We start from the raw sequence: 17892 nt of genomic DNA on the forward strand, positions 1-17892 counted from the left end.
CTGCTTTGTCTTCAGCTTGGCTTCCGTTCCCTCATCAGAAGCATCCTATGGGCACTCCTGTAATAGTTTAAAAAAAAAAAAAAGAAAGAAAGGTCATTCACGCGTCCATTTAATTTATCCATCTCTCTGCCCACAGTTCATTCCAAAAACCATTTATTAAGAACCTACTGTATGTCATGTCCTGAATGGGACCTGGCGCCTGCACCTGAGGGGTTTACAGGCTTTGGGAGCAATTACCTGGCTGGATCATCTTTCATGCCAGTCCCAACCTCTTGCTGTTTACAGCACCGTGTTGAGAGGATTCTGAAGTCATAGGAAAAGAGTGGCATTACAGATTACAGACACGGATCACAGGCATGGAAGGGCAAAGGGGGGCATGTTTACCACGCATTTGCCTTTCCTGATTTAGACTTTCACGTAAGTTAGGAAAATGTTTTGAAGCCCTAATATAAATTCCTCTAAGTTATCTCACAGAGGAACAAAACAGGTCTTTTTACCATCCTAATTAGAAAATTGATAATAGTTCAGAGCAGCTGAATCAGTCCCATAAATGTTTGTAAAATATTTTATAGTGATATTCTGAAGAGTTGGGCTTTGTTCAGGAAGAGATACTAATGAGGGAAGGCTGAGGAAACAGAAAAACCATTTTCTGAAGCTGTACCGGGAGAAGTAGGTGTCCCACTGGCTAATGATGCAAAAATTCTCTAATTATTCTAAGACCGTCGAAGTGCGTGGCCTACTTAGCTTCCACAAAGATGCAGCTCTAAACGTTTTCATTAGTCAAAACAGGAAAGTCTAACGAGCAGCTAATAAATTACTGCAGAAGTTAATCAATTGACACAGTTTTCTTTATGTAAAATTACGGCGTTAGGAATAATTCTTGATCGTAAAGTCTTAAATGGTTTTAACCTTCTTTGTAACTGTGCGGTTAATGTTCGGGTTAAACTTCCACAGCACTGTAAAATCCATAACTCGCCTCTTGACTCTGCTGAAATTTACCTTCTTGTTTGCCATGAATCAATTACGATCGCGTAAAAACCTGCCACGTGGCCAGCGCAATAGCGGGCTCTAGGGGGCAATGTGCAGCGATGAAGACAGTCTGTGCTCTCCAGGAGGGGATGGTTTAGTCAGGAGACTAGGGGACCCTGGCTCCCTTCCCCTGTAGGGACCCGCCGACACTCACCAGCACCGGGGGCGGGGTGAGGGGGGGACGGCTCACTCAGGAGAAAGGACAGAGCATGGTCCTGCATCCACTGGCCTGTGCTTCCTTTGGAACCTTGGCACGAATCATTCTCCCCGCTGAACACACATCCCTCAGTGTCCTTATCATAATTCCTCTGTCCACCCCATAATTTGTACCCACCCGTGTAAACGTGGGCCTCGTCTTTCCTCCAATTCCCCTTCCTTTGTTTGCTCTCCCCTCACACTGAAGCCCGTTCTTCCTGACATGCTTCATCTTTGCCTAGAATTCTCCCTCCAGCTCCGCACCGTAACAGAAAGCAGCTTTCCCTTACCAACCCAGTTTTCCACCTAACCCTCCCAAGCCACGGCTGTCCCAGTCCCTGTTCCTGAGGGACAGCAGAAGGGTGAACCCTGGTATCCTTGCTTCTTGAACCCAGGTCTTCCCAACATGGCCCCAGGGTCCAAACACCCCATAGCTCAGTTTAAACACAGCCCCCTGCCAGAGCCAGAGGGAAAGCACTAGGCTTGCCTTGGGCTACTTTTAAGCCCTCAATACATATTAGCTTCTTTCCTTCCTTGTTCCTGATTCCCAGTTTGAATTAATTACTCCTTCCACTCTGCAACCACAGCATTTTGTTTATACTTTAAGCACAGCACTTTTTCTTTCTGCTTTGCAGTGTAATTAGCTGTCTGTGTATCTCTGTCTCCTACTACATTAACTCCCTGAGAACAAGGGTGATCCCTCACTAACGCTCTAGTGAGCTAATACCAACACCGAGCTTTGCATACACCACACAATAGTACAGTCCTGTGTGCTCATTTATAAAATGGAATGGGCAGAATGTGAACTTCACCAATAGCTTTGAGTTTTCAGGGACGGGTCCTGGGGATAGGTGGCATTGAACCAGAAACACAGGAAGAATTCTATGAAAAATAAAATGAATGAGGGAAACAAAATTTAAGATTGGATCCTCAAAGCACTTAGAAAAACCATTTAAGCACTTTCGAAACAGAGCATTTTTATACATATAATTTCTATGTAAGGTGGAAATGTGTGGAGACTCTACTCTGTCCCAGACACTGCTCTGGGCACCAGAAGAGCAATGATGAATGAGACACACCCACCATTGCTCAGAGACACAAGTAACAGTAAATATTGGTTTTAAATTAACCCTACCTTTTGAGAAAGCAGATCTTCGGTTAACTTTAGGCAACGTAATGTTTGCCTTTGTTGATCTGCTGACCGATGTCCAAAGTAACAAAACTATATTTTCATAACAGCACTTCTCAGACTGTCCAAGTGTTTGAACACTGAGAATTCACAAAATAACGATATCCTAAAATAACTAAATATATAATTTTGCAATACATTGCATATTGTAAGGTTAAGTTCTGGTCGAAGCAAGCAGTGGCAGCCAAATGTAAAAATATGTGAGAGTGGAATGTAAAATTAATTCTAATTCTAAAAACAATTCTAACGACAAGTATTTCTACCATTTGAAAACATGCCTTCTACCACGTGATTTTCTTGTTATCAGTAGACACATAGGATCCACTGAACTGGATATTGAAAATCACTGTTTAATAATATTCTCAAGTTCAAAGAGTGCCCGGGTGGCTCAATCTGTTAAGTGTCTACATTCGGCTCAGGTCATGATCCCAGGGTCCTGGGATCCAGCCCAGAGTCAAGCTCCATTCTCAGTGGAGACCCTACTTCCCCCTCTCCCTCCGCCCCTCCCCCCAGTTCATGCCCTCTCTCTCTTTCCCTTTCTCTCCCTCTCTGTCTCTCTCAAATAAATAAAATCTTTTAAAAAAATATTCTCAAGTTCAATCTTTTTATGCAAATTCTGATGGGTGTTCCTGACAGTTAATCACTCTTGAACACCTTTTGCTTTAACAAATCCTTCTTGAAATTCCAAGTCCATGCCCAAAGTACCTGCGGGCTGTTTGTTAGCGGGGCTTTCAGTGGGGAGCCACTTTCTGGGTGATGACTCTGAACTAGGCTACCAAATTCCTTTCTGTTACCTCTCCGAGAGGACACTGCAGTTTATTCTCCTAGGAGCCTTAGAACAGTTTGTCAAAGTCGCCTTGATATCGAACACTTGCATCCCTATATAGAACCACTAAAACATAGTCATGAAATCATTGCATGAAAGAAGTGACTGGAAATCCAGTAAACATTTATTGATTTTCTCCTTGAAGAAAGACAGAAATCAGGTAGGTTGAAAATGAAAAATTATTGCGTTCTAAAGACTCTTAGGCCCTTACACAAACGTTACTCATGATAGCCCTGCAAATACTTAATATTTTCCCAATCTTTTTTAATGATGATGGAGCTAGATTAAGTATCTTGCCTAACCGTACACAATTTGTAAATCGCATAATCTAATAATACCATGAGATGGTCTCTGCTAAGACTTCACATCAATGATTTCATTTAATTTACTTTGGTATCCTATGATGTGGGCACTGTTACGGTCACCATCTTACAGATGAAGCAGCTGAGACTCCATCTTCAGATGATTAAATAACTTATCTAAGATCACCCAGCAAAGAAGTAGCACAGCTGGAACTGAAAACCCAGATCCTTTTATGTGTAAAACCCTATGCAGAGCGATCTGCTAAACACCAGGGTAAATTCGAAGCCAGTTTGGGATCTGAGATGTGTAAAAAGTGGGGAAATGGAAAGCACACACTAGGTAATGAAGTTAAAGGAGTTTAGAGTTTGGAGTCAGAATATCATGGTCAGGTCTTGGTTCTCTCATTTTCAGGCCCTATTATCCTGGGCCAAATTGAGTAATGACTCAAAATAAAGATAGCAATATGGTTTATCACGGAATTGTTTTAAGGTTAAAATGAGATAATATGGTCAAAGCTGTATATAAATTATAAAAACATTATGCACATGAATTAGCATTAATATTAGTACACAGTCAGAGGAAGGCAAATTCCCTGCAAACTCCAGGCAGGAGCTCATGAAGGGAATAGAATATTGTAACTGTAAAACAGAATGAAGCAAAATTATCCACATTATGATATTTTGTATGGAAGCCAAGATTCTATAATTGTTTTCATCGCTTCTAAGATGTTCTTACATCTAAATTCATCCCAGAGAGAACAATGACCTATCAATTTTTTTTCAAGATTAGTTATTAAATGCAATTAGTGTGTGCGTGCGTGTGCGTGTGTGTGTGGTTTTTTTTTTTTAAACACTTTGAAAAAAATATTTTCTGCCTTAGGATTGCTAATGGCAACTACCAAAGTTTTCTCTAAGAAGACCTGGTCTGTTTGGCACTGTCTGAATCTATTTTTAATAATAACAGAAATAACTTTTTCCCATAACTAAAGCAGTGTAACAATTGTGTGTCATAATGTGACCTTCTTAGACAATTCAAGTGCCCAAATCCCCAGAATTAGGTGTTTTTGTATAAAGCATTAAAACCTTTTTTCTAGAAGGTAAGTGAATTCTAATTCACTACGTATTCTCTGAATGGCTTAATACTACATATACACGTGCACACACATATACAAGGGAGACAGAGACAGAGACTGAGAGAGGAGACATGTGAGAGTGTGAGACTGGGAGCTTCTCATACAAGCTGCCTCGCAAGGGAGGGTTATGGCTGTAGTGCTTTGGGTGAGCACTGACCGCACAGTGGGGTGGCAGAGTTCGTGAAATCTGGAGATGAAAATATCTCCAAAAGGTATGCAATACAATAGGACAATAGCTCCAAGGTCAGGGTCAGGAAACTTGGATTTTCATGCGTCCCTGCCCAGATTCATGTAACTCTGGGCATTTATCTTTTTTGGGCTTCCGTTTCTACAGTCCTAAGTGGAGACAACAATTGCTACATGCCCAATTCAAACACTTGCTTTGAGGTTCAGATGAGATGTCGAAATGCAAGAAAGACAGTTTATGTATAGACATGCATGCTGTTACCATGCTCATTATTATTATTAAACTAATATAAAATGTAAATACAATCATTCTAATAACATACTTACTGAGCACCTAGCACAGCTAGCTTGCTTGGCACATAGCGCCAAATAAATATTTATTGAGTGAATGTTTTAATAAAAAGGAGCTGAAAGAAAAAGGAATTAATTGGCATTTAATAGATATTTTTTTATCTGTTTCATACATTCTTTTTTCCTGGGCCAATCCTCCACTGATCACAACAACAGCAAAAACCCGTAAAAAAATCCATACTACTATGAAAAATGCTGCCACTTCACCTTTGTTTACTCTGAGAAATTCTGCCTAGGAAAGCAAAAGGGAAAAAAAGGCAATAAAAAGGAATTCAAAACTTATAAAAAGCAAAGTTCTGAGACAAACTGTACTTTAAAAGATTGAAAGCTGGGATCCCAAGAGAAAACCCTGCCTCAATAAACATTTCCCACAGAGCACAGTGCTCCCAAACATGGTGGCTCTGATGAAGAGCCCTAAAGACCAGGGGGCTCTATTTCTCCATGGCAGGAGTGGCAATAGTCAAATTAATATCGGAAGTACACTCCTAAATCAAGTTGTTGCAAGTGTACTCACAGAGAAGTCATCTTACAAAATGCAGATGGAGTTTTGCAATCATCGCCTAGACCAAATGCTGTCAGAGAAAATGGATCTTAATTTACTCAACATATTTTGATTTTGTAATTTTCAAGATTAATTTTTGCCAATGTCTGAAAAACATGAGGTCCTTTAAAGAAAAACATTAAAAATACACTCTTGAATGAGGCAGGGAGTTACACATGTGTTAAGCAGATGGCAGGAGTGCTGATTATGTGTTTTCATAGCCACCTCAGGTGTGTGTGTGTGTGTGTGTGTGTGTGTGTGTGTGTGTGGTGCAGGGACTTAGCTCAGAAAAGTGTTCATCCCTATGAGAAAATGCAACAGTGGTAATGGTCTAGCACATAAACTTACCAAGCAGGATGCTACATTAGGGAAGTGAGTCAGGTCTCAAGGGGAAAATGATGCAAATTTATGACAATCACCAGCTCTATGACCTTGGGGAAGTTATTCAACTTCTCTGGTTTCAGAATCTTCATCAGTAAAATTAAAAGATTAAATCACATGATCTGTAAAAGTCCTTTCTAGTACTCAGTTAAAAAGGGGGGAGGAGAAAGGGTAAGAATGCTATGGGCTTCCCAGGAAAAGAAAAGATGCTATATTCTAGGTAATAATACTGCATTCACACTAGCAGTAAGTACTTTTTTAAAAAATGATGACCATGAAAACATCATATGGATCAGCTAATGGGTCCGTCCATCAACCATGTCTGCACCTGCCAGACCCGACTCCTGCACGACCAGCTTCTCTTGTAGGATTACCAGTGGAGATTTTCGCACTTAGTAATGGCCAATGGATTCTGTGACAAGAATACAGTCGAAGTATAGTTGTTTATTCACCTAATCATTGACTTCCATGCAGTGATACTGGGTCCCAAGCAGTGTTCAGCACTGCTGATATAAAGTGACAAAGACAGACCTACTCTCACATAGCTTGGTCTAGCAGGGTGAGATAGACGAATCAGTACAGATTATACAGTGCTATACTCAACAACAGTGGTCATATATATTATATGACAACTACACACACACATAGATATTACTGCACTATTCTTGCCTGTACTCAACAACAGTGGTCATATATATTATATGACAACTACACACACACGTAGATATTATTGCACTATTCTTGCCTGTACCCAACAACAGTGGTCATATATATTATATAACAACTACACACACACACACACGTAGATATTACTGCACTATTCTTGCCTGTACTCAACAACAGTGGTCATATATATTATATGACAACTACACACACACGTAGATATTATTGCACTATTCTTGCCTGTACCCAACAACAGTGGTCATATATATTATATGACAACTACACACACATGTAGATATTATTGCACTATTCTTGCCTGTACCCAACAACAGTGGTCATATATATTATATAACAACTACACACACACACACGTAGATATTATTGCACTATTCTTGCCTGTACTCAACAACAGTGGTCATACATATTATATGACAACTACACACACACGTAGATATTACTGCACTATTCTTGCCTGTACCCAACAACAGTGGTCGTATATATTATATGACAACTACACACACACGTAGATATTACTGCACTATTCTTGCCTGTACTCAACAACAGTGGTCATATATATTATATGACAACTACACACACACGTAGATATTACTGCACTATTCTTGCCTGTACCCAACAACAGTGGTCATATATATTATATAACAACTACACACACACGTAGATATTACTGCACTATTCTTGCCTATACTCAACAACAGTGGTCATATATATTATATGACAACTACACACACACGTAGATATTATTGCACTATTCTTGCCTGTACCCAACAACAGTGGTCATATATATTATATAACAACTACACACACACACACGTAGATATTATTGCACTATTCTTGCCTCTACTCAACAACAGTGGTCATACATATTATATGACAACTACACACACACGTAGATATTACTGCACTATTCTTGCCTGTACCCAACAACAGTGGTCGTATATATTATATGACAACTACACACACACGTAGATATTACTGCACTATTCTTGCCTGTACTCAACAACAGTGGTCATATATATTATATGACAACTACACACACACGTAGATATTATTGCACTATTCTTGCCTGTACCCAACAACAGTGGTCATATATATTATATAACAACTACACACACACACACACGTAGATATTATTGCACTATTCTTGCCTGTACTCAACAACAGTGGTCATATATATTATATGACAACTACACACACACACACGTAGATATTATTGCACTATTCTTGCCTGTACTCAACAACAGTGGTCATATATATTATATAACAACTACACACACACACGTAGATATTATTGCACTATTCTTGCCTGTACTCAACAACAGTGGTCATATATATTATATGACAACTACACACACACGTAGATATTACTGCACTATTCTTGCCTGTACCCAACAACAGTGGTCGTATATATTATATGACAACTACACACACACGTAGATATTACTGCACTATTCTTGCCTGTACTCAACAACAGTGGTCATATATATTATATGACAACTACACACACACGTAGATATTATTGCACTATTCTTGCCTGTACCCAACAACAGTGGTCATATATATTATATAACAACTACACACACACACACACGTAGATATTATTGCACTATTCTTGCCTGTACTCAACAACAGTGGTCATATATATTATATGACAACTACACACACATGTAGATATTACTGCACTATTCTTGCCTGTACTCAACAACAGTGGTCATATATATTATATGACAACTACACACACACGTAGATATTATTGCACTATTCTTGCCTGTACCCAACAACAGTGGTCATATATATTATATGACAACTACACACACACGTAGATATTATTGCACTATTCTTGCCTGTACTCAACAACAGTGGTCATATATATTATATCACAACTACACACACACGTAGATATTACTGCACTATTCTTGCCTGTACTCAACAACAGTGGTCATATATATTATATGACAACTACACACACACGTAGATATTACTGCACTATTCTTGCCTGTACTCAACAACAGTGGTCATATATATTATATGACAACTAGACATACACACACGTAGATATTATTGCACTATTCTTGCAGGTAGTGTAGCTTCACATTGTGTTCAAGCTAAAAGTAAAAGAACGGTGAAAATTTCGGGATTTGAGCTCAAGCAGGTGAAGCACCACTGATGCCCAGCGGAGTTTCTGAGGACAGCCTCACTCAGGGAAGCCACTGGCTCTGGGGTCAGTGCAGCTTTTACAGGTGGGGGTCACCTAGCATAGCACCCCTCCTCTCCACTCAGGCACCCGTGACAGTGCCCCCTCGCCAGTGGAGTCTGCATCTCCTAACATTGCTTGCTTCTGAGTGGGGGTCATTCGCTATAATCATTTGCAACAGTGAAGTATAGGTGCTTGAACCATGTCCTTGGTCAGAGTCTCATTTTCCTTCATTCCGGTGTATGTAAACTCCTTATAATTGCCAGAGTTAACGGGGCAAGGGCAAGTTTACAAAAGATCCCATGCCAAGGCGTTTCTGAGGCTCAAAAAGGCTACTAAACGAGCCATTAACATTCTTCTTCTAGCTGTCTTGCAAGCAACTTGGGTTTCCTCTCCAACATCTTTTTCCTGCCTCTGCCTTGTGAATAGAACCCCCATTACATACAGAAGAACATCGTGCCCAACATCAGGAAAGACAATCTGACTTCCCAAACTCCCTTACAGGCAGAAATGACAATGACACAATTCAAGACTATGAAACTATAAGTGGAAACACTGTTGGGGCACTAGAAAGCCTTTTGCTTTATATAAAACAGGAAAGGTCTTCCCTCTTCTCTTTATCCTGTCCTGAATGTCCACATGATGACTGCAATGGCTAAGGGAAAAGGACTATAAAAATCCCAGAAAATCAATACCTGAGCCACTTAACCAACATCAGCAACTGTCTTATTCAAGATTTTTTGTTATATAAAAACAGAAAGGGGCGCCTGGGTAGTTCAGTTGGTGAAGCATGTACCTTTGGCTCAGGTCATGATCCCAGGGTCCTGGGATCCAGCCCTGCATCAGGCTCTTTGTTCAGCAGGGAGTCTGCTTCTCCCTCTGCCTGCCCCCTGCCTGCTGCTCATGCTCTCTCTCATTATCTGTCTCTTAAATAAATACATAAAATCTTAAAAAAAAAAAAAAACCTATTTAAACATTAGAGTTTTGTTACCTTTAACTTTACACATTCCTAACAGATATAAACAACTAGGAAGATAACATTTGTCTTGTTAGAAAATACTAGAGAATAGGCAAGGTTAGAAGCAGTAATAAGTGCAGTGTTTGGGGTGCCTGAGTGGCGCAGTCGTTAAGCGTCTGCCTTCGGCTCAGGGCGTGATCTTGGAGTTCTGGGATCGAGCCCCACATCGGGCTCCTCCGCTGGGAGCCTGCTTTTTCCTCTCCCACTCCCCCTGCTTGTGTTCCCTCTCTCGCTGGCTGTCTCTCTCTCTCTGTCAAATAAATAAATAAATAAAATCTTAAAAAAAAAATAAGTGCAGTGTTTGACTTGTTTGGACCCAGGTTTTGAGAACTAGCTAAGTGACATGTCCAGTTAAGAACCGGCCATGTATGCTGGAGTGTGTTGTCTTAGGTGTTTTGTATTTGGGGAGGAGGGAAAGAAGGGAGATGAAGACGGGGGATCAACGTAGATCAGCATTCTGACCACTACTCATAGGAAAGCGACATCTGAAATCATTTTTCCTCTGTTTCTCTTTTTGTATTTTGTATTTTGAACACAAAGCAGCAAGCAAATAGGTAAAGATTGCTGTTCCTTGTTGCTGTTCCTATTACCTGGGAACAGAGAAGTTCTGTCACGTGTTTTTTTCTCTAAGGAAAAAAAAAGTGGAAAACAAACAAATAAAAAATCTAGCTGTCTTTTATTAGTTAGTTATGGGTAGCATTTTTGGGACCGTTCTTTCCTAAATTATAAGAAAATTTGGATTAGCCAGGGGAGTTGTGTCACTGAGAACTGCGCTCAACCCCAGAATGAACAGGAATGAATTTAGACACTGTCCACCTCCTTTTTCTCTCTCCTTTCCTTCATTTTACTGGTAAATTATCAGCAAAGATAAGGTGGGTGGCACATATTTGGGGAAATGGAGAAAATAAGAGAATACATAGAGTGTTTTGGCATTAGGAAAATGATACTCCATGAATAGAGTTACCCCATCACTACCGTGAGGCAATGCAGGGCGGGCTCTTTGGGTTATAAAAACAAACTTACTTAGATAGCCAAGTGATGGGAGTTTGTTATGTAGTGGAGGGCATGGGGGGAGAGAGGGAGATTGCGTGCTCAGAAGTAAGGAATTACAGCACAGCCAGGTTTGATGGAAGGTCATTCTGGATCCAAACAAGGGCCTGGAATTAGATTATTTTATCTCAATAACAATCAATTGAATTTTCATCTAAATGTAACTTGAGCAACTCACCAGCGGTTTCTTTTGTATTTCTACACTCTACTTTTTCACTATAAGCTGACAACTTACCCCTCTGATCAATTTTCTTTACCTCATCTTTACCCATGGTTTCTGCTTCCTCCTAATGTTGGCTCATGCGTGCACCTTCTGCTTTATAGCTCCCTGTATACTTTCAGCTTCCTTTCCCACTGTCAACCAATTTGTAGAATTATTCAGTTTAGAATTGGGAGCAAACATCTGAAGCGACCCAGCTCATCATGATTGAACAGAGCCATACTATAGATGGGCTATCTCAAAGGCCATCACCAGAAATTCAGTCCTTGGACAAGATTGCTGCCCCTATTCCAGTCAGCGTAGCTGGGAAGGCTGACAGAAAGAGCCTTCCCTCTTCTCTTTATCCTGTCCTGAATGTCCACATGATGCAGCAGTGACCATGGTGGGGCAGTTTCCCTCAGAAGAGGAGTCCGGAGGACACCAAGATGACTCATCTAGCACTTGTGAGGACCAGCGAAAAAGGGGAAAGATAAGAAATAAGTGAGTAGAGTGGTTGGCAGAGAATAAATTCCTATTCATACTCGCAAAACCAGACACTGTAGGTTAATTACAGAATACAATGAGGTATTAAATAAGCTCATGAATAGCTGATTTGATTTAGAAAGATGACTGCTATTTCCCTGCAGTGGTATCAAATGACTGGGTTTATTTTCTCCAAGACCTTAGTATACATGCTTGAAAAAGCTTAGCATTTTGCTTGGAATATAAATGTCAAACTGTCAAAATCATAAAAACTCTCTAAAACAATTTTTGAAAAAAGCTTAATAGAAAAGAGAAATGCACAAACATTATAAAAAGGTCAGATAAAAATGCCAATCAAGAAAGTAGGAGAAATTGAGCAGTTTTCAGCCATTTTCACCATCATAGAAATCTTAATTCCATTTAGAATTTAATCTGTGTAATTTCTTCTTTTTCAAATTTCCTTTGGAATCATGTCCTATTGATAATTTGTCGCTACCCAGGCAAGGTGCCCAGGTGAAGGGCCACCTTTCCTGAAGCACTGTTTGCTTTCTTATTTAACATCTTTACAAAACAGTAACAAATAAATTATTTCATGCTGAGTGGAAGATTTTGATGCAATTTTAAGGTAATGTTTGGATTCCTCCTCCAGGATGTTTTCCCCTAATTTCTTTCTTTATGAAGTCTTGTAGCTGAAATTCATTACATTCTTGTGGTTTTTCTTTTTCCCCTCCATGGACTTGTAACCTCCTTACAGCCTGTGATGGTTGTATTTGTGCGTGAGCTTGAGTGGACCAGGGATTGCCCAGCTAATTGGTCAAACATTCTTTTGGGTGCTTTTGTGTACTTTTGGATGCATTCAAGGTTTTGTTTTTTTTTTTTTTTTGAGATTAATATTTGAATCATAGACTACATAAAGCAGATTGCTTCTGTAGCGTGGGTGGGTCTCATGCAATCAGTCGAAGGCCTGACCAGAACAAAAAATCTAACCCTCCCTGAGAAAGAATTCTCTCCTACTTGATGGCCTTCCCATTAACTTTTTTTCTTGTCCTCGGACCAGAACTGCACCAAAGTTCTGGTTCTCAGGCCTTCCAACTCAAACTGGAACTAAGCCATAGACTCTCCTGGGTCTCTAGCCTGCCCAACTCATCCTGCAGATCTTGGGATTTGCCAGCCTCCATAAGCAAATGAGGCAATTTCTTATAATAAATCACACATGCGTGCGTGCACACACACACACAGAATCAATAGTAGGTTTTATATATATCTAAAACCTATTGATTCCATTTCTCTGGAGAACCCTAATACAAAGTCCTACTGCCCATCTTCCATCCCATCATCTCCTGGAGGGGAGAAAGCAATGAGGGAACCAAGGCTTAAAAGAGGGCAAAAGAAATGGGGGGGGCTAATTTTTTGGGGGGTCTCTTAAGTGTCCCCAAATTTTACAGAAGAGGAAACTGAAGTTCAGGAAGTTATGATTTATATAAGGTCACACAGCTAGTATGAAGAAGAGTTATTCCACTCATAAATGTTATGAAGATAAAATTTACAATGTAATTTCCACTTACGAAGAGTCTTCTAATAAAGTATAACATGCTGGAAATAAGGAATCCCTATATATGCATGTTTGAGTCCGTTGTTTTGTTTTGGTTTTTGTTTTTCCCTCTGGTGGGACCTTTTCAGGAATAACTAGTATACTAGTAGTAGACCTTCATCTTTCACAGTTTTCCTTTGCGATGTTACCCTGCTCTTATAGCACTTCATTAATGGGTACTCACCATTTCTTTTGGCTGGTATCTCCTTGTGCTCTCTTGCTCAATTCTTTGTGGGACTGGTCTCCATTTTATCACATGATAATATCAACAATACAACTTAGTTTTGTTGTTTTCAAGAATACTCTTCCATTCAACCACAGGTACCAGATTTGCTTGCCCCACAAATCTTGAATCCCATACTCCAGACTGCCAGGCAGTATCTTGAATGGACCTATAGACTGGATTGTGTCATCCACATTTCCTATGTTGCAGCCCTAATGTGATGGCATTTGGAGATGGGACCTTTAGGAGATAATTAAGTTTAGATGAAGTCATGAGGGCAGGGCCTTCATGATGAGATCAGTGCCCTTATAAAAGCTACCAGACAACACTTGGTCTCCCTCTCTCCCAGGTGAGAACACAGTGAGAAAGCAGCCAGGAAAAACCTTCTCACTGGAACCTGACCACGCTGGCACCCTGATCCTGGACTTCCAGCCTCCAGACCTGTGAGAAAATACATTTTTGTTGTTTAAACCATGCAGTTTATGGTATTGTGTTATGGCAGCCAGTGAGTTTAGACATCATTCATAACCCTAAATTTTACTCAAAATGCTTACTATACATCTCTTACCACAATTGGTATTATGCATAGTTCATTGGATGACTGGAAAATCATTGAACTTAGTCACATTATTTCATAATTTAAAGCCTACATTTTAAAGCCCACATGTTCCATTTAAGCAACATGAGTATGCCACTTAGGACTTTCTCGGAACAGAAATTTGTATCCCAAGTTAGCCTGCAGGTTAACAGCAAGAGTAGCAAGACTAGGGAAAAGAGGAAAACAGAGCTGCTTTCCTACTAGTGCTGCTTATGGGCAAAGGGGACAGGAAAAACTGAGAAGAAGCAACAGCTTTCTGTTGAATCTGTCCCAGTGGAAAACACAGAGTGAATGATTTACTTCTAAGACCCAGTCTTTTAATCCACAGGTCTTGGGAAGTTCAGGTTTCACAAACTAGCAAAATTATTTTAAAAACTGGAAAAGGACACTCCAGGTTTGGAGAACAATGGTGGCTGTCTGATTCTAAATATTCCCTTGGCCTCCTAAATGAAATGATAAATTCAACAAGGAGAGTAAGTTAGACCTGAAGTGATTTCAATTTTTAGCATTACTAGGAAACAGAGAACACTGCAACATTCAAATGACCTGTAAGCAGAGACCAATTCCAACAGAATCCCACTTCTCTTCTGCTGACGGCAAGCCTGTGAGGAGAACAAGTAAGGGGAAGTTTAAGAGATTCTGTGAAATGGAATAGAAAGAAACAGAGGAGTTAGGAACAGCAAAGGTAAACATCCTTAGAAACTACAACATTAAATGACAAAATTCTGAACACAGGTGGGTGCTTGATAGATGGTTCACAACACTTGTTGCACAGAAGAGGCAGGATTGGAAGTGGCAGCTTTGGTAAAGCATTGCATCCACAGAAGAATGAGGCAGGAGAAGGAAACAAAATATTTCAAAGAAAATGAAGTATCTGGTGGTAATAAAAAAAGAAACAAGGCACTCTAGCTTTCTCTTTCCCCAACATCAACACAATTCATTTCTGCTACTAAAAATCCCACTCCCTCCAAAGAGGAAACCCAGAAGCTAAAGAAAACTGTACCAGCACACCCCAACAAAATAAAATATCAAGTAAGCGTATGGTATAAGAAAAAAACTAGACTGAATTAGAAGTACAAGTACTATGAACAGAAATGTACAAAAATAGGGAGAAAGAGATAAAATGAGAGTTGGTTGAATGCAGAAACAGAAAAAAGCAAAATTATACCAGATTAATTGCAAGGTGCTCAAGGGAGAACAGACTTGGATAAAAATTTAATAAAGTTATCTTGTAGAAAAACAGAGGAAAAAAATGCAAATAAAAATTAAATAAGGAAGTAACAAAAAATCATAGAGAAAGTAGTTGAAATGGAAGTCAGGCAAAGAGCATCCACCATATGTTTAATTGATGTCCCAGAAGGACAAAAACAATGCAATATGATTAATGTTTAAAACTGTAATCCAAGAAAACTTTCCAGAAATAAAAGACCTCAATCTGCACATAGAAAGGGCACACCAGGAAAACTGACCTGGAACGATCAACTCCGATACATATTCTAATAAAACTATTAGACTCTGAAAATAAAAAATTCTCAGAGCTTCCAGCTCCGCCCCCCAAAGTGAAATAAAGACAAGAGAATTAGACTGATAACAGACTTCTCAAAACAAAACAACACACCAAAACCCCAAACAACAACATACAGAGCAAGACAACAGTGAAGCTACATTTTCAAAAAACTTAAGAAAACATTAACTAAGGATATTATATACAACCAAGATATCCTTTAAGTACCAAGAATAAAAGGAAAATAATGTTGAACCCAGAAAAAATCAGAGAATACTAGATAAATGTGTAATATAATACTAATATACTATTATAGTAGTATTATAGTGTAATACTATATAATTGTCTAAGATAAAAGCATTGAGAGGATGAGCTTCATCCAACAAATAGATGGTTGAGAAAAGTTAGGCAAAAGGACTCATCAGAAGCATTTCATATATTTAATTGTAGAATTTAGATCATTTTCTATGTTTTGATAAAGAAGAAAAAATACTATTAAAAAATGGGAAAGGGATGGGGTGCCTGAGTGGCTCGGTCAGTTAGGCGTCTGGCTCTTGATCTCAGCATAGGCCTTCATCTCAGGGCTGTGAGTTCAAACCCCACATTGGGCTCCACGCTGGACATGGAGCCGACTTAGGGAGATAAAAAGGGGAATGTAAAAAAAGAACAATGACTCTCATTTAGTAATAGGTAAAAGTTAAAGGACGGGATCCAGAACTGATACCCAGATAGTAAAAGTTTAAGTAAGAAAAAAGGGGATTGAAAATCCTACAAAATATTAATATAAAGCCATAACTAGAATAAAAATATAAACTTTCCTAAATGCCAAAAGGAATTTTTTTTTTCAAAAGCCAAGAGGGCACACCAAGTAGAAAAAGATACATAGTAATTATACCATAATACATGCAAAAACTGTAACAAATAACAGAATTAAATCCAAACATTCACAGTCATACCAATAAATGGGAATGGGTTTAACTCAAGGTCAAAAGACAATTTCAAAAAGGATTACACTAAACAAAAAGAACACTTATAATGTTAAAATCCACATTTCACATTTAGGATGTAACAGGTATGAATATCTACAAAACAAATAACATAGCAATCACGTACATGAAACAAATACTACAAGGGATGCAAGAAGAAACAGAAACACTACTAACAGAGACTTTAACACAGACAAGACAGGTCAAGTAAACAAAAAAAATGTAGGAATATACAAGAACTAAACAACATAAGGTGAATTTTTGGATATATATTGAATATTATATCCTAATAATAGAGAACATAAAATCTTCTCAAGTATACATGAAACATCATATGGATATGCAAAAATTTGATCATGTATTAGGGCACAAAGAAAATATCAGCAGGTCCTATGAAGTTATTACAAATAATACTTGCCAATCACACTGCAATAAAAATAGAAATTAAAAATGTAACCAAAAAGGCTCTTCCACTTAAAAATTAAAGATACTGCAATAAACAAGTCGGGCAAAATAGGGAATAGAAACAAAAATTACAGAATTTCTGAAAATTAATGACAATAAGTACAACTGTAGGATTATATTCTAAGCAGTGATCACAAGAAAAGTTCATAGCACTAAATACCTACATCAATAAAAAATAAAAATTAGTTGCATTCCCAACTGAAAGAGCTAGGGAAATAACAACGTAAAATAAAACCCAAGGAAAAAAATGATAAACACAAGAGCAGAAATTAAAAAATTTTAAAAATCAACATTAAAGAGGTAGAGAACAGAAAAACAGTCAAATTAATGCATAGAGTCCTGGAAAAATGAAAGCAACATAGACAAAACATTTGCTAGTTTAATAAAGAAAATAAAGGGGAGAGAGTGCATATATACAGAAGTAACAACAAATAGCTATTGATACAGAGGAAAAAAAAACTAAACATAAAAGATGCCACTTCAAATGAAATATATATGAAAACCTAGAGAATACTTTCTTAGAAAAATATGGTTTAACAAACTGATTCCCGTAAAGATAGAAAGCTTACAAAAATAATCCGCATACAAGAAATAAAGTTACCAAAGAATTACTCCACAAAAAAGAACCAATCCCAGATGGTTTCATGGAGGAATTGTTAAATTTGTCTACATAAAAAATAATGTTTGCATGATTAAAAAAAAGGCATGAGCAAACTCAAAATCATGAAAAAAGATATAAAAATGGTCCTTAAACATGAAAGATATTT

The sequence above is a fragment of the Ursus americanus genome, chromosome 4 (assembly GCF_024610735.1).
Source record: "Ursus americanus isolate L20-20 chromosome 4, mUrsAme1.1.p, whole genome shotgun sequence".
Lineage (NCBI taxonomy): Eukaryota > Metazoa > Chordata > Mammalia > Carnivora > Ursidae > Ursus > Ursus americanus.